The following is a 25,871-nucleotide window of genomic DNA, read 5'->3' as shown; positions in this document are numbered from 1 at the left end:
TGTCTACCAGCCCTGGTCCCCCACTTTCTCCCGGTCCTGGTCACCCTCAGCCTCCCTGACCTTGTCACACTGCTCCTCGGCCCTGGTCCCCCTTTGCCTCCCGGCCCAGGTACCCCTCTACCTCCTGGCCCTGGCTCCCATCTGCTTCCCGGCCCTGATCCCCCATCTATCGGCTCGGGTACCCTGTTGCCTCCAGGCCCTGGTCACCCATTCATTCAACCTTATTTATTGAGTGCTCACTGTGAGCAGAGTACTGTATTAAGCGCTTGGGAAGTACAGGTTGGCAACATATACATATGGTCCCGACCCAAGAACGGGCCTCCCAACCCTAGTCCCCCATCTCCCGGTCCCTTTGGGCCTCCAGGCCCTGGTCTCCCACTACCTCCAGGCCACTGGGTCTCTCTCCGTCCTGGCCATGGGTCTCCTCTACCTACATGCCCTGGTCTCCATGATTCCCTTCCTGGTCCCCTTCTCCCTCCAAGCCATGGGCCATGGGTCTCTCTCCGCCCAGGCCATGGGTCCCCTCTACCTCCATGCCCTGGTCCCCATGTTCTGTCAGCCCTGGTCTCCCTCTAGCTTCCGGCCCTCGTCCCCCCTCATTCCCTGCCCTGGTCCCCTTCTCCCTCCAGACCATGGGCCAAGGGTCTCTCTCCGTCCCGGCCATTGGTCCTCCTGCTCTGCCTGCGTGGGTTTCCTCTACCTACTAGCCCCGGCCCTGGGACCCTCTGCCTCCCAGCCTAGGTCCCCCTGTCTCCCGGCCCTGGGCCCCCAGTCTCCCCTCCCATGTACTCCTCTGCTTCCTAGCCCTGGTCACCCTCTGCCTCCCCACCCTGGTCCCCCTTCTCTGGGCCCCGGTACCCCTCTGCCTCCTGGCCCTGATACCTCTCTGCCTCCCGGCCCTGGTCACCCAAACCTCCCGACCTTAATCTCCCGTCTCCGGGCCCAGGAACACCTTGCCTCCTGGCCCTGGTCCCCCTCTGCCTCCCGACTCTGGTCCCCCTCGGCCTCCCTTCCCTTGTCCACCCCTTTCTCAGCCCTGGTCCACCTTTGCCTTCCAGCCCAGATTCCTCTCACCCTCCTGTTACTGGTCCCCCTCTGCCTTCCGGCCCTTGTCCACCTATCTACTAGCCCAAGTTCCCTTCTAAATCATGGCCCTGGTCCCTCTTTGCTTTCCAGCCCAGGTACGACTCAGCCCCCTAGCACTGGTCCCCCTCTGCCTCTCGGCCCTTGTCCACCTATCTACTAGCCCAGGACTCCTTCTAAATCTTGGCCCTGGTCCCCCTCTGCCTCCTCGCCCTGGTCCCGCTCTGACACGCTGCCCTGGTCTCCCCCGGCTTCTCGGCCCTGGTCCCCATCTGCCTCCAAGCCCTTGTCCCCATCTTCCTTTCAGCCCTGGTCCCACTTTACTTTCTGGCCCTGGTCCCCGCCCCCGACCTTCCGGCCCTGGGTCACCTCTACCATGCGGCCCTGGTGCCCATGTCCAGTAGCCCAGGTATTCTTCTGCCTCCCTGCCTGGTCCCCCGTCTTTCGGCCCAGGTACCCCTCTGCCTCCTGGCCCTGGTCCCCCTCTGCCACGCTGCCCGGGTCCTCCTCTGCCTCCCGCCCCTCAACACTCTGTGCCTCCCGGCCCTGTTTTCCTTCCACCCCCAAGTTCTTGCGTCTCTCTCCGTCCCAGCCCTGGGTCCCCTCTACCTTCCAGCGCTGGTCCCCCTGTCTCCTGGTCCTGGTACCCCTCTGCCTCCTGGCCCTGGTCCCCCTCTGCCTACCTGCTCTGGTCCCCTCGGCCTCCAGGCCCGAGTTCCCCTCTCAATCCCAGCCCCAGGTCAGATATACCGATCAGCCCTGCTGCCCGCCTCCCAGCCCTGGAACCCTTCTGGCCGTCATCCCCCTGTTTCCCGGCCCAGGTACCCCTCTGCCTTCTGGCCTTGGTCCCCCTCCCCTTCCCAGACCTGGGTCCCATTTACAACCTGGCCCTACTACCCGTCTCCGAGCCTGGTATCCCTCTGCCTCCTGGCCCTCGTCCCCCCGTCTCCCGGACCAGGCACCACTCAGACTCCCGGTCCTTGCTTCCCTTCACCTCGCAGACCTGGTCCCCCTCTACTTCCCGGTCCAGGTACCCCTCTGCCTCCTGGTCCGGGTCCCCCTACACTGCCCTGCCATGGTCCCCCTCTGCCTCCGGGGTCTGGTCCCTCTGTGCTTCCCGGCACTGTTCTCCCTCTACCTCCAGCCTCTGGTCCTTCTCTCCATTGCGGCCCTGGGTCCCCTCTACCTGCCAGCTCTGGTCTCCCTGCCCCCCGGCCCAGGTACTCCTCTACCTCCCTAGGTCGCCCTGTGCTTCTCTGCCCTGGTCCCGCTCGCTTCTCTCTCCATTCGGGACTTGGGTCCCCTTTACCTCCAGGCCCTGGTCCCGCTATCTCCCGGTGTAGGTACCCCTCTGCCACCTGGCCCTGATGGACTTCTGCCACGCCGCCCTGGTCCCACTTTATCTCTCGGCCCTGGTCCCTTTGTGGCTCTGGGCTCTGGCCTCCTTTTCATTCATTCAGTCATATTTATTGAGCGCTTACTGTGTGTAGAGCACCGTAATAAGAGCCTCCCGGCCCTAGTCCCCCTTTCTCTCGGCCCAGGTAACCCTCTGCCTCCCAGCCCTGGTACCTCTCCGCCACCCTGCACTGGTTCCCCTCTGCCTCTCGGCCTTAGTCCCCCTGTCTCCCAATCCACGTACCCCTCTGCCCCCCTGCCCTGGTTCCCCTGCCTCCCGGCCCAGGTACCCTTCTGCCTTCCGGCCCTGGTCCCCGTCTCCCGGCCCAGATACCCCTCTGCCTCTTGGCCATGCTCCCCCTCTGCCTCCCGGCCCCGGTCCCCCGTCTCCCGGCCCAGGTACCCCTCTGCCTCCTGGACCTGGTCCCCCTCTGCCTACATGCCCTGGTCCCCATCTGCCTCCCGGCCTGGTACTCCGTGCCCTCCCGGCCCTGGTCCCCCCGCCTACCTCCCTGCCCCTGTCTCCCCCGATTCTCGACCCTGGTCCCCCTTGGCCTCCAGGCCCAGGTACCCCTCTGCCTCCTGGCCCTGGACCCCCCCTGCCACCATGCCCTGATCCCCCTCTGCATTCTGGACCTGGTCCCTCTGTGCCTCCAGGCCTTGTACCGAGTCTCCATCCCGGCCCTGGGTCCCCTCTACCTCTCGGCCCTGGTCCCCCTGTCTCCCTGCCCAGGTACCCCGCTGCCTCCTGGCCTTGGTACGCCCCCGCCACTCTGCCCTGGTCCCCCTCTGCCACCCGGACCTGGTTCCTCTGTGCAACAGGCCCTGGTCCCCCAGGGCTTCCTGGCCTTGGTTTCTTCTACATCTAGGTCCTTGGGTGAGTCTCCGTCCCAGCCGAGGTACCCCTCTGCCTCCCTGCCCTGGTCCCCTTATCTCCCGGCCTGGGTACCTCTCTGCCTCCTGGCCCTGGTCCCTCGGCCTACCCGCCCTGGTTCCCATCTGCCTCCCAGCCCTGGTCCCCCTCTGCCTCCCTGCCCTTGTCCCCCCCGTTTCTCGACACTGGTCCCCCTCTGCCTCCCGGCCCAGGTACCCCTCTGCCTCCTGACCCTGGGCCCCCCTCTCCATCCAGTCCCCATCTGACTCTTGGACCTGGTCCCTCTGTGCCTCCCGGCCCTCGTCCCTCAGGGCCTCCCGGCCTTGTTTTCTTTCTAGCTCCAGGCCCTTGGGTGAGTCTCCCTCCAGTCCATGGTTCCCCTCTACCTCCCGGCCCAGGTACCCCTCTGCCTATCGGCTCTGGTCCCTCTATCTCCCGGCCCAGGTACCCCTCTGCCTCCTTGCCCTGGTTTCCTTCTAGCTCCAGGCCCTTGGGTGAGTCTCCGTACGGGCCCTGGGTCCCCTCTACCTCCCGGCCCAGGTACCCCTCTGCCTATCGGCTCTGGTCCCTCTGTCTCGAGGCCCAGATACCCCTCTACCTCCTAGCCCTGGTCCCTCTCTGCCTCCAGGCCCTGCTCCCCCTCGGCCGCCCGGCCCTGGTCCCCGTCTGCCTCCCTGCCCTTGTCGCCCATGCGTCTCCACCCTGGTCCCCCTTTGCCTCCCGGCCCAGGTTCCCCTCTGCCTCCAAGCCCAGGTCGGCCTCTGCGTCTATGATCTGGTCACAGCGTGCCTCTCGGTCCCTGTCCCTCTCTGCTTCTCAGCCCTGGTCCTCCTGTCTTCCGGCCCAGGTACCCCTCTGCCTCCCGGCCCTGGTCCCCTGTCTCCCAGCCCAGGTACCCCTATGCTTCCTGGACACAGTCCCCCCCTGCCTCCCGGCCCTGGTCCTTCTGTACCTCCCGGCCCTCGTCTCCCTGGACCTCCAGGCCCTACTCCCTCTCTCTGTCCCGCCCCATGTCCCATCTTATCCGACAAGCTAGCTCTCTTCCTCCCTTCAAAGCCCTACTGAGAGCTCACCTCCTCCAGGAGGCCTTCCCAGACTGAGCCCCCTCCTTTCTCTCCCCCTCCTCCCCCTTTCCATCCCCCGCGCTTTACCTCCTTCCCTTCCCCACAGCACCTGTATTTATGTATATATGTTTGTTCGTATTTATTATTCTATTTTTTAATTTATTTTACTTGTTCATATCTATTCTATTTATTTTATTTTGTTAATACGTTTTGTTTTATTCTCTGTCTCCCCCTTCTAGACTGTGAGCCCACTGTTGGGTAAGGACCGTCTCTATATGTTGGCAACTTGTACTTCCCGCGCTAAGTACAGTGCTCTGCACACAGTAAGCGCTCAATACATACGATTGATTGATTGATTGATTGATTGATTGATTGATCTACCTCCCGGCCCGGGTCCCCCTGTCTCCCGGCCCAGGTTCCACTCTGCCTCCTGGCCCTGAACCCCCTCTGCCTACCTGCCCTGGTCCACCTCTCGGCTCTGGTCTCCCTGTCTCCCGGCCCAGGTCCCCCTATACCGCCCTATCCTGGTCCCCCCTACTTCTTGGCCATGGTCCCACACTACCTCCCGGCCCAGATACGTCTCTACCCCCTGGCCTTGGTCATCCTCGGCTCCCAGCCGTGGTCCCACGTTTCTCGGTCCAGTTACCCCTCTTCCTCCCGGCCCTGGTCCCCATCTCCCAGCCCAGGTATCCCTCTGCCTCCCGGCTCTGGTCTGCCTCTGCCTCTCCGATCTGTTCTCCCCCTGCCTCTCGGAACTTGTTCCTCTCCTTTTCTCACCCTTTGTCCCCCTGTCTCCCGGCCCAGGTACTCCTCTGCCTCCTGGCCCTGGTCCCCCTCTGCCTCCCCTCCCTGATCCCCGTCTGCATCCGGGCTCTGGTCCCTCTGTGCCTCCTGACCCTGGTCCCCCTCAACCTCCAGGCCCTGGTCCCTCTCTACATCACGGCCCTGGGTCACCTCTACCTCCTGGCCCTATTCCGTTTCCCTGGCCAGGTACCCCCCTGCCTCCAGGCCCTGGTCCCCCTCGGCCACACGGTTCTGGTCCCCCTCTGCCTCCCTGCCCTTGTCGCCCCCGGTTTGTCTCCCGACCCTGGTTCCTCTGTCTCCTGGCCCAGGCCACCCTCTGCCTCCCGGCCCTGGTCCCTCATCTCCCAGCCCAGGTATCCCTCTTTCTTCTGGCCCTAGTCCTCCTCTACCTCCAGGTCTGGATCCCCTCTCCGCCCCAGCCATCATCATCATCAATCGTATTTATTGAGTGCTTACTATGTGCAGAGCACTGTACTAAGCGCTTGGGAAGTACAACTTGGCAACATATAGAGACAGTCCCTACCCAACAGTGGGCTCACAGTCTAAAAGACTGTCTAAAAGCCACATACAACCCAGCTCTGCTGCCCGTCTCCTGGCCCAATATGCCTCTGCCTCCTGGCCGTCTGCCCCCTGTCTCCTGGCCCAGGTACTCCTGTGCCTCCCGGACCTGTTCCCTCTGTGCGTCCGGACTTGGCCTCCTTCTACCTCCAGGCCCTTGGGTCTCTCTCAATCCCGGCCCTTGGTTCCCTCTACCTCCGGGCCCTGGTCCAACTGTCTCCCAGCCCAGGTACCCGACTACCTCCCAACCCTTGTCCCCCTCTGCTTCCTCACCCTGGTCCCATTCTACCTCCCATTCCTGGCCCCCCTCTGCCTGCCTTGGTCCTCCCCTGCTTCTCGGACCTGCTTCCCCTCTGATCTTCTACGTGGTCCCCCTCTGCCTCCCGGTCCAGGTACCCTGCCGCATCCTGGCCCTTTTCCCCCTCTGCATCCAGTACCTTGTCCACCTGTCTCCCAGCCCAGGTACCCCCTCTGCCTCTGGGCCCTGATCCCCCTCTGCCTCCCCATGCTGGTCCCCCTCTGCCTCCCTATCCTGGTTCTCCCCACCTCTCGGCCCTAGTCCCGCTGTCTCCCGGCCCAGGTCACTCTATGCCTCCCGGCCCTGGTCGCTCTGTGCCTCCCGGCCCTGGTCGCTCTGTGCCTCCCAGGCCAAGTCTCCCTCTACATCCTTGCCCTTGGATCTCTCTCTGTCCCTGGCCTGGGTGCCCTCTACCTCCAGGCCCTGGTCCCCTTGCCTCCTGTCCCAGGTAACCCTCTGCCTACTGGCCCTGGTACCGCTCTGCCTCACAGTCCAGGTACCCCTATGCCTCCTGGCCCTGGTCCCCTTCTGCCTCTGGGGACTGGTCACTTTGTACTTCCCGGCACTGTTCTACCTCTACCTCCAAGCCCTGGTCCTTCTCATCGTCGCGGCCCTGGGTCCCCGCTACCTGCCCGCTCTTGTCTCCCTGCCTCCCAGCCCAGGTATCCCTCTACCTCCTGGCACTGGTCCCCTTGTTTCCCGGTCTGGGTACCCCTCTGCCTCCCGGCCATGGTCCCCCTCTGTCTCCATGCCCAAGTCTCTCCCACCTCTCGGCCCAGGTCCCCCTCTGCCACCCGGCCCTGGTCACCCTCTGCCTCCCTGCCCTGGTCACCATCTGCCTCCCTGCCCTGGTCTCCCCGGTCTCTCGGCCCGAGTCCCCTTCTGAATCTTGGACTAGGTACCCTGTCGCATCCTGGCCCTTTTCGCCCCTCAGCCCCCCGGCACTGGTACCCCTCTCCCCTCTTAGGTACCCCTCTGCCTCCCAGCCCTGGTTTCCCTGTCTCCAGGTCCAGGTACACTTCTGTCTCCTGTCCCTGGCCCACCCCGACTCCCTGCACTGGTCCCTATCTGCCTCCCGGCCCTGGTCCCGCTTTCCTCCCGGCCCTGGTCTCCTTCTACATCCAGGCCCGTGAGACTCTCCCCATCCCGGCCCTGGGTCACCTCTACCTCCCAGGTCTGGTCCCCCATCTCCTAGCCTAGGTACCCCTCTGCCTCCCGGCCCTAAAGGACCCTTCTGCCTCCTGGTCCTGGTCCGCCTCTGCCACCCTGCGCTGGTCCCCCTCTGCCTCGACCCTGGTCCCTCTTGCCTCCTGGCCCTAGTCTCCTTCTACCTCCAGGCCCTTGGGTCTCTCTCTTTTCCGGCCCTGGATCCCCTCTACCAACCGGCCCTGGTGGCCCTGTCTCCCGGTCCAGGTACAACTCTGCCTTATAACCCTGCTCCCCCTCTGCCTCCCTGCCCCGGTCCCCCCGCCCCTCCACTCTGGTCCCCCTCTGCCTCCTGGCACAGGTACCCTGCTGCCTCCTGGCCCTGGTCCCACTCTGCCTCCCGGTACTAGTCCCCTTGTCTCCCTGCCCATGTACCCTTCTGCTTCCTGGACCTGGTCCCCTTCTGACTCCTGGCCCTTGTCCCCCTCTGCCTTTCCCACTGGTCCAACTTACTTTCTGGCCCTGTTCCCCCACCCCCGCCGACTTTCTGGCCCTGGTCCCCTAATCCCTCCGGCCCTAGGTCCAATCTATCTCCCTGCCTTGGTCCCCATCTTCTGCCCGGACCTGTTTGCCCTCTGCCTACTGTCATTGGTACCCCGGTTACTCCCAGCTCTCGTCGCCTTGTATCTCTCGGCCCTGGTCCCCCTGTGTCTCCCCGCACTGGTCTCCCTCATCTTCCAGGCCCTGGTCTCTCTCTCTGTTCCAGCCCTGGATCCCCTCTAACTACCAGCCTAGGTGCCCCTTTCTACAGGCCCAGGTACCCCTCTGCCTCGAGCCCTGGTCCCCTTCTCCCTCTCTGCCCTTGTCACCCCTGCTTCTCGGACCTGGTCCCCTTTGCCTCCTGTCCCTGGTACCCCTCTACCTCGCGTCCCTGGTCCACCGTCAACCGGCCTGGATACCCCTCTGCCTCTTGACACTGGTCCCCCCTGCCTCCTGCTCCCACTCTGACTCTCTACCCTCCCTACCCGGCCCGGGTCCCCCTCTACCTCCTGGCCCTGGTCCACCCCTCCTCTCGTACTTTTTCCGCCCAGCTACCCTGCCGTGGTCTTCCTCTGCCTCCTGTCCCTAGTTCCCCGACGCCTGCCAGCCCTAGTTCCCGTTTAGTTCCCAGAAGCCGGGAGACAAGGGCAGGGAGGCAGAGGAACCCCTCTGTCTTCTGGCCCCAGTCCCCGCTTCTCGGCCCTGGTCCCTCTTTGCCTTCCGGTCCAGGTACTGCTCTGCCTCCTGGCCTTGGTCCCCATTTTCCTCCCGGCCCTGTTCCCCCATCTCCCGGGCCAGGGACCCCTCTGCCTCCTCGCGTTGGTGCCCCACTGCCGCCCAACCGGGGTCCCCTTCTGCCTCCAGGCCCTGCGTCCCCTCAACCTCGCGGCCCTGTTTCCCTAGTCTTCTGGCCCAGGTACCCCTCTGCCTTCCCGCCCTGGCCCCCCTATGCTTCCCGGCTCTGGCCTGCCTCTGCCACACTGAACTGGTTGGCCCCACCTCTCAGTCCTGGTTCCTCGCTGCTTCTCTGCGCTAGTCCCACTGTCTTCCCGCACAGGTACCCCTCTGCCTCCCAACCCTGGACCTCTGCCTACCAATCAATCAATCAATCGCATTTATTGAGCGCTTATTGTGTGCAGAGCACTGTACTAAGCGCTTGGGAAGTACAAGTTGGCAACATATACAGACAGTCCCTACACAACCGTGGGCTCACAGTCTAAAAGGGGGAGACAAAGAACAAAACCAAACATACTAACAAAATAAAATAAATAGAATAGATATGTACAAGTAAAATAAATAAATAAATAGAGTAACAAATATGTACAAACATATATACATATATACTGGTGCTGTGGGGAAGGGAAGGAGGTAAGATGGGGGGATGGAGAGGGGGACGAGGGGAAGAGGAAGGAAGGGGCTCAGTCTGGGAAGGCCTCCTGGAGTAGGTGAGCTCTCAGTAGGGCCTTGAAGGGAGGAAGAGAGCTAGCCTGGCGGATTGGCATAGGGAGGGCATTCCAGGCCCGGGGGATGACGTGGGCCGGGGGTCGATGGCAGGACAGGCGAGAACGGAGAACGAGGTACGGTGAGGAGATTAGCGGCAGAGGAGCGGAGGGTGCGGGGTGGGCTGTAGGAGGAGAGAAGGGAGGTGAGGTAGGAGGGGGCGAGGTGATGGAGAGCCTTGAAGCCCAGGGTGAGGCGTTTCTGCCTGATGCGCAGATTGATTGGTAGCCACTGGAGATTTTTGAGGAGGGGAGTAACATGCCCAGAGCGTTTCTGGACAAAGACAATCCGGGGAGCAGCATGAAGTATGGATTGAAGTGGGGAGAGACACGAGGATGGGAAATCAGAGAGAAGGCTGATGCAGTAGTCCAGACGGGATAGGATGAGCGCTTGAATGAGAAGGGTAGCAGTGTGGATGGAGAGGAAAGGGCGGATCTTGGCAACGTTGCGGAGCTGAGACCGGCACGTTTTGGTGACGGCTTGGATGTGAGGGGTGAACGAGAGAGCGGAGTCGAGGATGACACCAAGGTTGCGGGCTTGTGAGACGGGAAGGATGGTAGTGCCGTCAACAGAGATGGGAAAGTCAGGGAGAGGGCAGGGTTTGGTAGGGAAGACAAGGAGTTCAGTCTTGGACATGTTGAGTTTTAGGTGGCGGGCAGACATCCAGGTGGAGATGTCCTGAAGGCAGGAGGAGATGCAAGCCTGGAGAGGGGGAGAGAGCAGGGGCAGAGATGTAGATCTTGGTGTCATCAGTGTAGAGATGATAGTTGAATCCGTGGGAGCGAATGAGGTCACCGAGGGAGTGAGTGTAGATCGAGAACAGAAGGGGACCAAGCACTGAACCTTGGGGAACCCCCACAGTAAGGGGATGGGAGGGTGAGGAGGTGCCTGCAAAAGAGACTGAGAATGAATGACCGGAGAGATAAGAGGAGAACCAGGAGAGGACGGAGTCTGTGAAGCCAAGGTCAGATAGCGTGTTGAGGAGAAGGGAGTGGTCCACAGTGTCGAAGGCAGATGAGAGGTCGAGGAGGATTAGTATAGAGTATGAGCCGTTGGATCTTGCAAGCAGGAGGTCATTGGTGACCTTTGCGAGGGCAGTTTCCGTGGAATGTAGGGGACGGAAGCCAGACTGGAGGGGGTCGAGGAGAGTGTCCCCCGGTTTCCCGACCCAGGAACCCCTCTGCCTCCCGGCCCCGGTCCTCCTCTGCCTCCCGGCACTGGTCTCCTTCTACCGGCCCTGGTGCCCCTGTCTCAAGAACAAGGTACCCCTCTGCCTCCAGGAATGGTAACCCCCTGCCTCCCGGCGCTGATCCCCCTCTGCCTCCTGGACCTGGTCCCCCTCTGCCTCCGGGCCCTGGTCCCGCTCTGCCTCCCAGCCCTGGACTCCGTCTCCCAGTCCAGGTACCCCTCTGCCACCTGATCCTGTTCCCCCTCTGTCTCCCGGCCCAGGTACCTCACTGCCTCCTGGCCCTGGTCCCGCTCTGCCTCCCAGCACAAGTACCCCTCTGACTCCCAGCCTTGGTCCCCCTGTCTTCCGACCCAGGTACCCCTATGCCTCCTGGCCCAGGTCCCCCTCTGCCTCCCGGCCCTGGTATCCTTCTACCTCCAGGCCCTTGGGTGTCTCTCCGTCCCGGCCCTGGGTCCCCTCTACCTCTCAGCTCTGGTCTCCCTATCCCCAGACCCAGGCACTCCTCTGCCTCCAGGCCCAGGCCCCCTCTGCCTCCCGACCTTGGACCCCTGTCTCCAGGCCCACATAACCCTCTGTCTCCTGGACCTGGTCCGCTTCTGCCTACCTAACCTGGTCTACATCTGCCTTCCATCCCTGGCCCTCCTTGGCATCCCGGCCCTGGTCCCCCTCTGCCTTCCTGCCCTTGAACCCCTGCTTCTCGAACCTGGTCCCCCTTTTTCTACCGGCCCAGGTACGGCTCTGCCGCCTGGCCCTGGCCCACCCCTGCCACCCTGCCCTGGTCCCCCTCTGCCTCCTAGCCCTAGTCCCGCTGTGCCTCCTGGCACTAGTCCCCCACGGCAACCCGTTCTTGGTTTACGTCAACCTCCAGGCCATTGGTTGATTTTCCGTACGGACCCACGGTCCCCTCTACCTCCCGGCCCTGGTCCTCCTGTCTCGCGGCCTAGGTACCCCTTCGCCCCCAGGCCCTGGTCCCCGTCTGCCTCCCGGCCCGAGTCTCCCTCTGCCTTCTCGGCCCTGGTCCCCCTGTCTCCCGTTCCAGTTACCCCTTTGCCTCCTAGCCCTGGCCCCGCTCAACTTCCTGGCCCTGGTCACCCTCTGCCTCACTGCCCTTGTTGCCCCCGCTTCTCTGCCCTGGTCCCCCTTTGCCTCCCATCCCAGGTACCCCTCTGCCTCCCGGCCCTGGACCCCCTCTGCTTCTCATCACTGGTCCTCCTGTCTCCTGCTCCAGGTATCCCTCTGCCTAACGGCCCTGATCCCCTCTCTACCTCCCTGCCCTTGTCGCCCCCGTATCTCCGTCCTGTTCCCCCTTTGCCTCCCGGCCCTGGACCCCTCTGCCTCCCGGCCCAGGTACCCCTCTACTACCTGGCCCTTGTCCCCCTCTGCCTCCCTGCCCTGATCCCCGTCTGCCTCCCAGCTCTGATCCCTCTGTGCCTCCCGGCCCTTGTCTCCCTCGACCTCCAGGTTCTGGTCCCTCTCTCCATCACGGCCCAGGTCCCCTCTACCTCCCCGCCCTGGTCCCCATCTCATGGCATAGGAATCAGTCTGCCTCCTGGTCCTGTTCCCCATCTGCCTTCCGGCCCTAGTCAACCTCTGCCTCTCGGCCATGGTCCCCATGTCCCGGCCCAACGGACACTTCTGCCTCCCGGCCCAGGTACCTCTCTGCCTTCCTGCACTAGTCTTCCCCGCTTCTCGACTCTGGTGCCCCTTTGCCTCCCAGCCCGGGTCCCCATCTGCCACCCTGCCTTGGTCCACCCGTGCCTCTCGTCCCTGTTCCCTCTCTGTCTTTCGGCCCTAGTTCCCCTTTATGTCCGAGGACCGGGGGGACAAGTGTACGGAAGCAAATGTATCTCTCTGCTTATGGGCCTTGGTCCCCGTTTCCCGGCCCTGGTCCATCTCTGCCTCCTGGCCCTGGCTCCCCTGCACAGGCCAGCACAGGTCTCCCTCTACCTCCAGGCCCTGGGTCCCTTCTACCTCGCGGACTGGGTCCCCCTGCCTCTCGGACATGGCCCAGCTGTCTTCCCACTCAGGTACCCCTCTGTCTCCCAGACCTGGTCCCGCTGTCTTCCGGACCGGGTACCCCTCTGCCTCGTGGCCCTGGTCCCCCTCTGCTTCCCTGATCCCACGCTGCCTACCGTCCTTGGTTCCCCTCTGCCTCCCTGCCCTGGTCACCATCTGCCTCATGGCCCTCGTCCCTCTGTGCCTCCTGTCCCTTGTTTCCTTCTACCTCCAGGCTCTTGGGTCTCTCTCCCTCCTGGCCCTGGGTCACCTCTACCTCCTGGTCCTGGTCCCCGTCTCCTGGCCCAGGTACCCTTCTGCCTCCTGGCCCTGGCCCCCCTCTTCCGCCTAGCCCTGGTTCCCCTCTGCCTACGGCAGTGGTCTCTCTGCTACTACAGGCTCTGGTCTCCTTCTACCTCTAGGCCCTTGGGTCTCTCTCCATCCCGGCCCTGGTTCCCGCTTCCTCCCAGCCTTGGTACCCCAGTCTCCAGACCCAGATCCCCCTCTGCCTCCCCGCCCTAGTCCCCCACTGTGCCTGGGCCCAGGTAACCCTTTGCCTCTTGGCCCTGTTTCCCCTCTGCCTCCCAGCCCAGGTAACCCTCTGCCTTCCAGTCCTGGTCCCCTTCTGCCCCCCTGCCCTGGTCCCCAAGGCCTCACAGCCCTGGTCTCCCTCTGCCTCCCGGCCACGATACCCCATTACCTCTTCGACCAGGTACCCTTCAGCCTCCCAGGCCTGGACCCCGTCTCGCAGCCCAGGAACCCCTCTGCCTCCCGGACCTGGTCCCCCACATCTCCCGACCCAGGTACCCCTCTGCCTCCTGGCCCTGGTCCCCCTCGGCCGCCCGGCCCTGGTCTCCTTCTAGCTGCAGGCCGTTGGGTCTATCTCTGTCCTGGCCCTGAGTCCCCTCTACCTCCCAGGTCAGGTCCCCCTGCCTAGGTTCCCCTATGCCTCCTGGCCCTGGTCCACCTCTGCCTCCAGGCCCCGGTCCCCTTCTGCTTCGCTGCACTTGCTCCCCCACCCCAGGTCTTGGCCCTGGTCCCCCTTTGCCTTCTGGCCCAGGTACCCCTCTGTGCTCTGGCCCTGTTCCCCCTCTGCCTTCTGGCCCAAGTACCCCTCTGACTCCTGGCCCTGATGCCCCTCTTCCTCCAGGCCCTGGTCCCCCGTATCCGGGCCCAGGTACCCCTCTGCCTCCTGGTTGTAGTCCCCCACTACCCTAGTCCCCCCAGCCTCCCCTGCCCTGGTCCCCCTCTGCCTCCCGGCCCTGGGTCCCCTCAACCTCCTGGCCCTGGTCCCCCTGTCTCCTGGCCCAGGTACCATTCTAAATCCTGGACCTGCTCCCCCTGTGCCTTCCCGCCCTGGTCCCCCTCTGCATCCCCGCCCTAGTCCTCCTCTGCCTCCCTGCGTTGATCCCCCACGCCTATCGTCCCTCGTCCCCCTCTGACTTTCAGCCGCAGTTCCCCCGTACTTACGAGAAGCCCGGGGTGGGGGGCGGGGGCAAGGGCAGGGAGACAGATGTACTTCTGTGCCTGCTGGACCTGATCCCTGTTTCCCAACCCTGGACCCCTCTGCCTCCCGGCCCCAGTCCCCCTCTGCCGCCCAACCCTGGTCCCCCTCGTCTCCCAGCTCAGGTACCTCTCTGACTCCTGGCCCTGGTCCCCCTCTACCTCCAGGCCCTGATCCCTCTCTACCTCCGGACACTGGTCCCTTTGAGCCTCCCGGCCCTGATCTCCCTCCATCTCCAGGCCATTGGCTCTCTCTCCTTCCCAGCCAGGGATCCCCTCTACTTCCTGGCCCAGGTCCCCCTGTTCTACCAATCCCTCGTCTCCTTCTATCTCCAGGCCCTGGCCCCTCTCTCCGTCCCGGCCCTGGGACCCTCTATCTCCCGGGCTAGGTTTCCCTGTCTCCCGGCCCAGGTACCCCTCTGCCTCCCGGCCCTGGTCCACCCATGAATCCCGGCCCTGGTCCCCCTCTGCCTCCCAGCCCTGGTCCCCTTCTGCCTCCCGGCCCCGGTCGGCCTCTGCCTCTCTGACCTGGTCACCCCCGGCCTCTCGGCCCTGGTTCCCCTCTGCTTCTCAGCCCCAGTCCCACTGTCTCCCTGCACAACTACCCCTCTGTCTCCCAGCCCAGGCCCTTCTGTCTCCTGGCCCAGGTACCACTCTTCCTCTCGTTTCTGGTATCCTATCTAATGGACCTGGTGCCCCTCTGCCTCCCAGCCCAGGTCCCCCTTTCTTCCGGCCCAAGAACCCCTCTGCCTCCTGGCCCTAGTTCCCCTCTACGTCCCGGTCCTGGTCCACCGTCTACTAGCCCGAATACCCCTCTGCCTCCCGGTCCAGGTTCCCCTCTGCCTCCTTGCCCAGGTCACGCCCAGCCTCGCGGTCCTGATCCCCCTCTGCCTCCCTGCCCCGGTCGCCCCGTGCATTATGTCCCTGGTCCCCCTCTGACTTTCGGCCCTAGTTCCCCTTTACATCTGAGAAGCAGGGGGTACAAGGGCAGGGAGGCAGTGGTACCATACTGCCTGGCGGCTTGATCCCCATTTTCCGGCCCTGGTCCCCCTCTGCCTTCCCGGCCCTGGTCCCCCTCTGCCTTCCCGGCCCTGGTCCCCCTCTGCCTTCCCGCCCTGGTCCACCTCTGAATCTCTGACCTGGTCGCCCCCCGCCACTCGGCCCTGTCTCCAGGCCGGGGACCCTTCTGCCTCCTGGGCCCAGTCCCCTTGTCTACCGGCCCTGGTCCCTCTTTGCCTCCAGGTCCTGGTCCACCTCTGCCTCCCTGTCCCGGTCCCCCTCTGCTTCCCAGCCCTGACGGGACTCTGCCTCTCTGATCTGGTCGCCCCCCGCCTCTCGGCCCTGGTCCCCCTCTACCTCCCTGACCTTGTCCCCCATGCCTCTCGGCCCTGGTCCCCCTTTGCCTCCCGGCCCTGATCCCCGTTTCCCAACCCTGGTCCCCCTCTGCCTCCTGGCCCTGGTCACTCTCTGTCTCCCGACCCTGATCTCCCATCTCCTGGGACAGGTACACTTCTGTCTCCTGGCCCTGGTCTTCCTCTACCTCCTGGCCTTGGTCCCTTTGAGCCTCCCGGCCATGGCCTCCCTCTACCTCCAGGACACTGGTCTCTCTCCGTCCCGGCCATAGGTCCCCTCTACCTTCCGGTCCTGGTCCCCGTCTGGCTCCATGCCCTGGTCCCCCTCAAATTCCCGGCCCAGGCCGGCCTCTGCCTCACTGACCTGGTCACGCCCCGCCTCTCGGCCCTGGTTCCCCTCTACTTCTCGGCCATAGTCCCACTGTCTCCCGGCACAGGCACCCCTCTGCCTCCTAGCCCTAGTCCCCCTGTCCCCTGGCCCAGGTACCCCTCTGCCTCCCGGCCCTGGTCGTCCTGTCTACCAGCCCTAGTCACCCTCTTTCTCCCGGTCCTGGCCGCTCTCTGCCTCACTGACCTTGTCACAAAGCTTTTCGGCCCTGGTCCCACTTTGCCTCCCGGCCCAGGTACCCCTCTGCCTCCTGGCCCTAGTTCCCCTCTGCTTCCCGGCCTTGGTCCCCCGTCAACCGGCCCGGGTATCCCTCTGCCTCCAGGCCCTGGTTCCCATCAGCCTCCCGACCCGGGTCCTCCTTCTCCGATCCCCGCTACCCCTCTGCCTCCTAGCTCTGATCCCCCTATGATTCCCGGCCCTGGTCACCCAAGCCTCCCGACCCTAGTGCCCCATCACCCGGCCCAGGGAACCCTTGCCTCTTGGCCGTGGCCCCTTTCTGCCTCCAGGCCCTGATCCCCCTCTGCTTCCCTTCCCTTGTCCGCCCCTTTTCGGCCCTGGTTCCCCTTTACCTTCCAGCCCAGGTACCTCTCAGCCTCCTGGCACTGGTCCCCCTCTGCATCCCGGCCTTTGTCCACCTGTCTACTGGCCCAGGTTCCCTTCTAAATCCTGGCCCTGACACCCCTCTGCCTCCTTGCCCTGTTCCCCCTCTGCATCTCCGCCCTGGTCCCCCTCTGACTTCCTGCCTTGGTCCCCCCGTGCCTCTTGTTCCTGGTCCCCTCTGACATTTGACCGTAGTTCCCTTTACTTCTGAGAACCAGGAGGGACAAGGGGAGGGAGGCAGAGGTACCCCTCTGCCTGCCAGTCCTGATCTCCGTTTCCCGGCCTTGGTTCCATACTGCTGCCCTGCCCTGGTCCCCCTCTACATCCCGGCCCTGGTCCTTCTGTGCCTCTGGGCCCTGGACCTTCTGTGCCTCCTGGCCCTGGACCCTCTGTGCCTCAGGCCCTGGTCTCCCTCTAACTCCAGGCCCTTGGGTCTCTCTACATCACGGCCCTAGGTCCCCTCTACCTCCTGGACCAGGTACCTCTACACCTCCTGGCTCTGGTCCCCCCGTCTCCCAGCCCAGATATCCCTCTGCCTCCCGGCCCTGGTCCTCCATCTTCCAGCTCAAGTACCCCTCTGCCTCCCTGCCCTTGTCCTCATGTCTCCCGGCCCAGTCGCCCCTCTGCCTCCCGGCCCTGGTCTCCTTCTACCTCCAGGCCCTTGGGTCTCTCTCCGTTCGGTCCTGGGTCCCCGCTACCTCCCGGCCCTGGTCCCTCTGTCTCCAGACCCATGTACCACTCTGCCTCCTGGCCCTGGTCTCCCTCTATCTCCAGGCCCTGGTCCCTCTCTCTGTCCGCGACCTGATCCTCCTGTCTCCCGGCCCAGGCACCCCTCTATCTCCCGGCACTGGTCCCTCTGTTTCCTGGCCCAGGTAAAATTCTGCCTCCCACCCTGGTCCCCCTCTGCCTCCCGGCCTTGGTCCCTCAGTTCCCCGAGGCCCTGGTGTCCTTCTACTTCCAGGCCCCTGGGTCACTCACCGTCCCATCACTGTATCCCCTTTATCTTCTGGCCCTGGTCCCCCGTGTCCCAGCCCAGGTACCCCTCGGCCTCCGGGCCCTGGTCCCCATTTCCGGGTCTAGGTCCCCCTCTGCCTCCTGGCCCTGGTCCCCCTCGGCCTCTCATCCTGATCCCCCTCTGCCTTCCAGTCCTTGCCCCTCTCTGCCTCCCTGCCCTGGTCTCCAAGGCCTCTCAGCCCTGGTAACCCCTTGCCACCCGGCCAAGGTAACACACTGCCTCCTGGACCAGGTCTTCTTCAGCCTCGCAGCCTTGGACCCTGTTTCCCAGCCCAGATACCCCTCGGCCTCCTGGCGCTGGTCCCCCTGTCTCCCATCATACGTACTCCTCTGCCTCTTGGCCCTGGTCCCCATCAGCCTCCTGGCCCTGGTCCCTATCTGCCTCCCGGCCCTGGTCCCTATCTGCCTCCCGGCCCTGGTCCCCCTGTCTCCCATCCCACGTACTCCTCTGCCTCCTGGCCCTGGTCCCCCTCTGCCTCCCGGCCCTGGTCCCCCTCTGCCTCCCTGCCCTGGTCCCCAAAGCCTCTCAGCTCTGGTGCCTCTCTGCTTCCGGCCAAGGTAACACACTGCCTTCTGGACGATATCCCCTTCAGCTTCCCCCATCTACCAGCCCAGGTACCCCTTCGCCTCCCCGGCTCTGTTCTCCCTGTTTCCCTTCCCAGGAACCCCTCTGCCTCCCGGCCCTGGTCCCCCTAGGCCTCCTGATCCTGGTCCCCCTCTGCAGCCTGCCCTGGTGTTGTGCCTCCCGGCCCTGGTCTCCTTCTACCTCAAGGCCCTTGGATCTCTCTCCGTACCAGCCCTGGGTCCCCTCTACCTCCCGGCCCTGGTTCCCTTCTGCCTCGCGGCCCTGGTCCCCCTGTCTCCTGGCCCGGGTACCCCGCTGCCTCCTGGCCCTGGTACCCCTCTGTCACCCTGCCCTGGTCCCCCTATGCCACCCGGCCCTGGTCCCTGTGTGACTCCCCGCCGTGTTCTCCTCCTACCTCTACGGCCTTCGGTCTCTCTCTGTTCCGGCCCTGGTCTCCATTGCCCGGCCTAGGTACCCCTCTGCCTCCTGGCCCTGGTTCCCCTATGTCTCCCCACCTTGTTCCCCCTCTGCCTTCCGTCCCCAGTACCCCTATGCCACCCTGCCCCTGCCTCCCCGCTTCCCTGCTTCTCATCCCTGGTCCCTCTCTGCTTCCCAGCCCGGGTACCCCTATGCCCCTCTACCTCCCTGACCTGGTTCCCCTGTCTCCTGGCCCAGGTACCCATCTGGCTCCTGGCCATCGTCCCGATCTGCCGCCCGGCCCTGGTCCCTCTGTGCCTCCTGGCCCTGGTCTCGTTCTACCTCCAGGCCCTTGGGTCTCTCTCCGTCCCAGCCCTGGGTCCCCTTTACCTCCCATCCCTCGTCACTTTGTCTTCCGACCCAGGTACCCTTCTGCCTCCTGGACCTGGTCCCCATCTGCCACCCTGCCATGGTCCACCTCTGCCTCCCGGCCCTGGCCTCCTTCTACCTCCAAGCCCTTGGGTCTCTCTCCATACTGGCCCTGGGTCCTCTCTAGCTCCCAGCGCAGGTCCCCCTGTCTCCTGGCCCAGTTAACACTCTAATTCTTGGCTGTGATCCCTTCCTTACCTTCCCACCCTGGTCCCCCTCTGCCTCCCTGTCCTGGTCCCCCGCCTACCTCTCAGCCTTTGTCCCCCTCTGCCTTTCGGTCCTGGTACTCCTGTCTCCCAGCCTAGGTACCCATCTGCTTCCTGGCACTAGTCCCGCTCTGCCTCTAGGCCTAGGTCCCCATATGCCTCCCGGACCTGGTCCCTTTATGTGTCCAGGCCCTGGTCTCCCTGTGTCCAGGCCCCTCCTCTTCCCATCCTCCCCGCCTTACCTCCTTCCCCTCCCCACAGCACCTGTATATATGTATATATGTTTGTACGTATTTATTACTCTATTTATTTTATTTGTACGTATTTATTCTATTAATTTTATTTTGTTAATATGTTTTGTTTTGTTCTCTGTCTCCCCCTTCTAGACTGTGAGCCCACTGTTGGGTAGGGACCGTCTCTATGTTGCCAACTTGTACTTCCCAAGCGCTTAGTACAGTGATCTGAACAAAGTAAGCGCTCAATAAATACGATTGAATGAATGAATGAATGGTCTCCTTCTATCTCCAGGCCCTGGTCCATATCTGCGTCCTGGACTTGGGTTCCCTCTACCTCCCGGCACTGGTCCCCCTGTCTTCCGGCCCAGGTACCACTTTGCCTCCTGGTCCGGGTTCCCCTCTGCCACCCTGCCCTGGTCCTCCTCTGCATCCCGGCCCTGGTCCTCCTCTGCCTCCTGGCCCTCGTCCCTCTGTGCCTCCCGGCCCTGTTCTCCTACTACCCCCAAGTTCTTGGGTCTCTCTCCGTCCCAGCCCTGGGTCTCCTCTACATTCCAGCCATGGATCCCCTGTCCATGGCCCTGGTCCCGGCCCAGGAACCCATCTGCCTCCCCACCTTGGTCCCCCTCTGCCTCCAAGCCCTGGTCCTCCTATGTCTTCCTGCCCCGGTCCCCACTGCGCCTCGGTCCTAATCCCCCTCTGCCTCCCAGCCCTGGTCCTACTATGCCTCCCTGCCCCTGTCCCCACTGCATCTCGGTCCTTATCCCCCTCTGCCTCCCAGCCCTGGTCCTCCTATGCTTCCTTACCCCTGTCCCCCCGGCCTCTCGGCCCTGGTCCCTCTCTGTCTCCCGGCCCTGGTATCCCTATTCCTCCTGGCCCTGGTCCCCCTCTCCTCCCAACTCTGGTCACATGTGCCTCCCTACCCTGGTCTCCCCCTCTTCTCGGTCCTGGTCATTCATTCATTCATTCACTCGTATTTATTGAATGCTTACTGTGCGGAGAGCACTGTACTAAGCGCTTGGGAAGTACAAGTCGGTAACATATAGCGCTCGGTACAGTGCTCTGCACATAGTTAGCGCTCAATAAATATGACTGACTGAATGAATGATTTTGTTAATTATATCTGTAATCGTATTTTTCGAATTGATGCCTATTTACTTCCATTAATGTCCTGATGCCTTTTTACTTGTATTAGTACCTGTCTCCTCCTCTAGACTGGAAGCTAGTTGTGGGCAGAGATCTTCTCTCTTTTTTGCTGTACTGTACTTTCCCAAGCGCTTAGTACAGTGCTCTGCTCACAGTAAGCGCTCTATGGCTTAGTGGAAAGAGAGCAGGCTTGGATGTCAGAGGACTTGAGTTCTAATCCTGGTTCTGCCACTTGTAAGCTTTGTGACCTTAACTTAAGTCAAGCCACTTAACTTCTCTGTGCCTCGGTTACCTCATCTGCAAAATGGGGATTGAGACTGTGAACCCCTGGTGGGACAATCTGATGACCATGTATGTACCCCTTGCTCAGAACAGTGCTTGGCACATAGTAAGCACTTAATAAATAGCATTATTATTGCTATTGTTTTAAGTACGATTGAATGGATAAATGAAGCCAAAAGGTTGAGCCAAAAATTTTCTAGCCTCTCATACACACACCCATAAATACACATAAACACACACACACACACACACACACACACACACACACACACACACACACACCACTTCTTTTGGAGGTCTGTGCCACCCAAGACTCCATCTTGACAGCAGGGCATGTCTGGGCATTGACCTCTGTCCACATTAGAAAGATGCGCCTCAAGGCGCATCTTAGAGAAGCAGTGTGGCTCAGTGGAAAGATCCCGGGCTTTGGAGTCAGGGGTCATGGGTTCAAATCCCGGCTCCACCAATTGTCAGCTGTGTGACTTTGGGCAATTCACTTCACTTCTCAGGGCCTCTGTTACCTCATCTGTAAAATGAGGATTAAGACTGTGAGCCCCCTGTGGGACAACCTGATCACTTTGTAAACTCCCCAGCGCTTAAAACAGTGCTTTGCACATAGTAAGCGCTTAATAAATGCCATTATTATTATTATTATTATAAGGCTGGAGAGATGCTTTGAGCAGTGTTTTTGTAAATGAATCATAACTAGATTCTCCCCTCGGCCATCCTGCCCTGAGCTGTGTGCTGCCAGGGGATTTTGGCTGGAGGGCTTTGAGCAGCCTGGACATGCTGTGGCGGGAAGAGGGACCTCGGGACTCACTCTGGCCTCCTCTGGGAATGGGCAGAAGAACCTCGGTCTCATCGGAGTGAGGTAGCACTGGAGCTTCTCCTCTGGTCACTGCTCGTGGACATGTCGAGTTCTAAACCCTGGTCTTGAGACACCTGAACCGGTTATCTGAAGCGTCTGACCGGGACCACATCTGTTGAAAGGAAAACCAGTGCTCAAAGTTGGGTGTGTAAAGGGGAAGCGGGGAGGCAGGAAAAGGCGGCGGGGGGAAGCACTGACAACCTAGTTTTGTCAACACTTTTGACCACTCTCCCTGCCCCCTCCCGGCCCAACATGGTTAAGTGGATCTGCAGCTACGCTGACTGCCACACTCTGTCCTACAAGCACTTACCCATCCATTCCTCACATCCCCAGAAGGGGCTTGTTCTCCACACACTGGAGGGACAAAGCTACACAGTGTATAGAATTCCATTTCTAGAAAGGAAAACCTGCTTAGTCCTCCCACCTGCATCCCGAGTTCTGTTACTTCAGGAACTCCAGTCCCCCCGATACGGTAAGCACTTAGAACAGTGCCAGTGCCTAGAACAGTGCTTGGCACATAGTAAGCACTTAACAAATACCAACATTATCGTTCATATTAATCTTATTGTGGGGAGGGAATGTGTCTGTCATACTGTACTCTCCCATGGGCTTAGTACAGTGCTCTGCACACAGCAAGAGCCCCTTCAACTGAATTGATCGATTGAAGGTGCAGAACCGCACAGTAGGTGAGTGCAATTTCTAGTACAATACCTGCCTTTTGTCCTCCCCGTACACACCCCTGCTTCCTTGACCTCAAGTAGGAGTCTGCATACTTTGCTTCTCAGAGAAAATTAGGATAGAGACCCTGATAGACACTCTGTCCTCCTCCTGACACTGGATCCGTCAAGCTTCTGTGTTATGCCCAGAAATGTCCTTTCTCTGGGGACTGAGACTTTGCAGTGACCCTGAAGAGGGACTAGAGACACAGCAAAGCTTTCCCCGTGTATAGAATTAAGGGCCCTGGCTCTTCTCGGTCCCAATCAAGTCAGACAGAACTAGCTTCCTGCACAGAGCCCCAGACCTTGTTCTCCCATGAGTGGCAGCCGCTTCATTACTCATCTTCCCCAGATTACTCACACACACACACACACACACACACACACACACACACACACACACACACACACACACACACACACACACACACACACACACACACACACAGAGATTCCCCGTTTGGTAGCAGTACAGGTCAGTTAGTAATAGGGTAAACCTGGGGATGGAATGTCTCCACGGTGTAAGAGGCAGAGGAGAAGCACCGAGTAGCTGCTCTGGAGAGATGTCCCTGGCCCCTCGAACCAGAACCATTCTCTGGTCGGAGAGCAGCAGCCTGCCCCCTGGTGGCACCAATCGTTATTCTGGGAGGCTGCACCTCTCTATCACTCCCTGGTGGCAGCAGCGGGTTTGTTCAGGAAGGCTGAGCTTCGTGGTAGTACAGAACACTATAATGATAATAATAATAATAATTATTATTATTATTATTACTGTACTTAATAATAATAATGATGGTATTTGTTAAGCGTTTACGATGTGCAAAGCACTAGGGTATACAAGGTGATCAGGTTATTCCAAGTGGGGCTCACAGTCTTAAATCCCATATTTCAGATGAGGTAACTGAGGCACAGAGAAGTTAAGTGACTTGCCTAAAGTCACACAGCTGAAAATTGGCAGAGCCGGGATTTGAACCCGTGACTTCTGACTCCAAAGCCCTTGCTCATTCCACTGAGCACGCTGCTTCTCTATTGTTAAGTACTTACTATGTGCCAAACACTATTTATTTGGCATTTATTAAGCACTTACTATGTGCAAAGCACTGCTCTAAGCGCTAGGGAGGTTACAAGGTGATCAGGTTGTCCCACGGGGGGCTCATAGTCTTAATCCCCATTTTACAGATGAGGAAACTGAGGCACAGAGAAGGTAAGGGACTTGCCCAAAGTCACACAGCTGACAATTGACAGAGCCAGGATTTGAACCCATGACCTCTGACTCCAAAATCTGTGCTCTTTCCACTGAGCCATGCTGTTTCTCTGTTCTAAGCACGCTGCACTGTTATAAACACTGGGGTAGATACAAAGTAATTGGGTTGTCCCACATGGGGCTCACGGTCTTAATCCCCATTTTACATTCATTCATTCATTCAATCGTATTTATTGAGCGCTAACTGTGTGCAGAGCACTGTACTCAGCGCTTGGGAATAACAGGTTGGAAACATATAGAGACGGTCCCTACCCAACAACATGCTCACAGTCTAGGTAACTGAGGCACAGAGAGTTTTAATGCTTCCCCAAGGTCACACAGCAGACAAGTGGCAGAGCTGGAATTAGAACTCATGACCTCTGACTCCCAAGCCCATTCTCTTTCCACTAAGCCAGCGTGGCTTTGTGGCTTGGTGGATAGGATGGGCCTGGGGGTTAGAAGGTCCTGTGTACTAATCCTGTTTCTGCCACATGCTTGCTGTGTGACCTTGGACGGTTACCTCAGTTATCTCACCTGTAAAATGGGGATTAAGGCTAATATGGGCCTCATAGGCCCATATGGGACAGGCACTGTGTCCAACCATATTAACTTGGATCTACCCTAGCTCGTACAACAGTGCTTGGCACAAAGTAAGCACATAAAATGAATTATTATTATTATTATTAGTAGTAGTAGTAGTAGTAGTAGTAGTAGTAGTAGTAGTAGTATACCACAGTGAGCTTGTTCTGGGGTGTTGCTGCTCTCTACCACCCCATAGTGCTATTAGGTAGTATTCTGTGAAGCTGCACCTGTCAATCACTCCCTCACAGCATCAGGTGTCATTATGGGAGGCACGGGCCTGTACATCCGAGGATGTGGGTTCCAATTCTGGCTCCACCACATGTCTCCTCTGTGACCTTGGGCATGTCACTTAAGTTCTCTGAGGCTCAGTTACCTCATCCGTAAAATGGGGATTAAGACTGTGAGTCCCATGTGGGACATGGATTCTGTCCGAGCTGATTAGCCTGTATCTACCCCAGGACTTAGAACAGTGTTAGGCACACAGTAAGTGCTTAACAAATACCACCATAATAGCTATTATGATGATTATTATGATTTTATTATTATTATTGTTATTATTTTAGAAACAAGATAATTGAGGCATAGAAGAGTGAAATGACTTGCCCAAGATGACTCAGCAGACACTTAGCAGGGCCTGGATTAGAAGTCAGGTCTGACCTCCAGACACTATCCACTAGGCGGCGATGCTTCTCTCCCACACGGCGCCTCTATCGCCAGCTGGTGGTACTTTGCTCTTCCAGCGCCGGCTTACCCCATGGGCCTCCATATCGTCTATCTGGCCTGCGGCCTCCTTTTCCAAGTCCCTCTTCTGGTCTGGAACTCCCTCACCCTCCCTTCACATGTGCCAGACCGTCATTATCCCCCTCTCCAAAGCATAAAGGTCACAACTCCGCCAAGAGGCCTTCTCTGATTGAACCCTCTTTCCTCCGGCTCCTTCTCCCTTCTGTACTTCTGTATTGTCTACAGCCTGGGATTTGTGCAATTTGAACTTTTGGCCCTCTATCATTTGTATGCATATCCGAGCAACCGAACAGAAAGAACCGAGGCCTAACAAACACTAAAATAATGACTGAAATTAAGAAATGAAAAAAGTCAGGTGGCAACAGAAATTAGAAGAACACCTACGATGATCAATCCCCCAAAGACTGGCCAAATCCAACTTCCCAGATAATAATAACAACAACTCTGGTCTTTATTAAGCACTTATTATCTGCCAGATACTGTACTAACCACTGGCTTAGACACAGGATAATTGGATTGTACACAGTCCCTGTCCCACACTGGGCTCACAGTCTTAATCCCTATTTTATAAATGAGGAAACTAAAGCAAAGTGATTAATGGAGAAGGGAAGGTCTCACTAGGGAGAGTCTCCAATCTGGCTTCTGCCCCCTTCACTCCACTTAAAACGCCCTTTCAAAGATCACCAATGACCTCCTTCTTGCCAAATCCAAAGGCTCCTACTCCATCCTAATCATCCTCGACCTTTCAGCTGCCTCTGACACTGTCGACCGTCTCCTTCCCCTCAACACGTTATCCAACCTTAACAATAATAAAAATGATGATATTTGTTAAGCGCTTATTATGTGCGAAGCACTGTTCTAAGTGCCGGGGTTGACACAAGGTAATCAGGGTGTCCCACATGGGGCTCACAATCTTAATCTCCATTTTACAGATGAGGCAACTGAGGCACAGAGAAATGAAGTGACATTCCCAAAGTCACACAGCAGACAAGTGGCAGAGTCGGAATTAGAACCCAAGACCTCTGACTCCCAAGCCCGGGCTCTTTCCACTAAACCACGGTGCTTCTCTGACCTTGGTTTGGCTTCATTGACTCTATCTTCTCCGGTTCTCCTCTTATTTCTCTGGCCCTTCAATTCTCAGTC

This window comes from Tachyglossus aculeatus, chromosome 24 (assembly GCF_015852505.1).
Source record: "Tachyglossus aculeatus isolate mTacAcu1 chromosome 24, mTacAcu1.pri, whole genome shotgun sequence".
Lineage (NCBI taxonomy): Eukaryota > Metazoa > Chordata > Mammalia > Monotremata > Tachyglossidae > Tachyglossus > Tachyglossus aculeatus.
The sequence above is the reverse complement of the archived record's forward strand: the minus strand, read 5'-3'. Positions refer to the sequence as shown.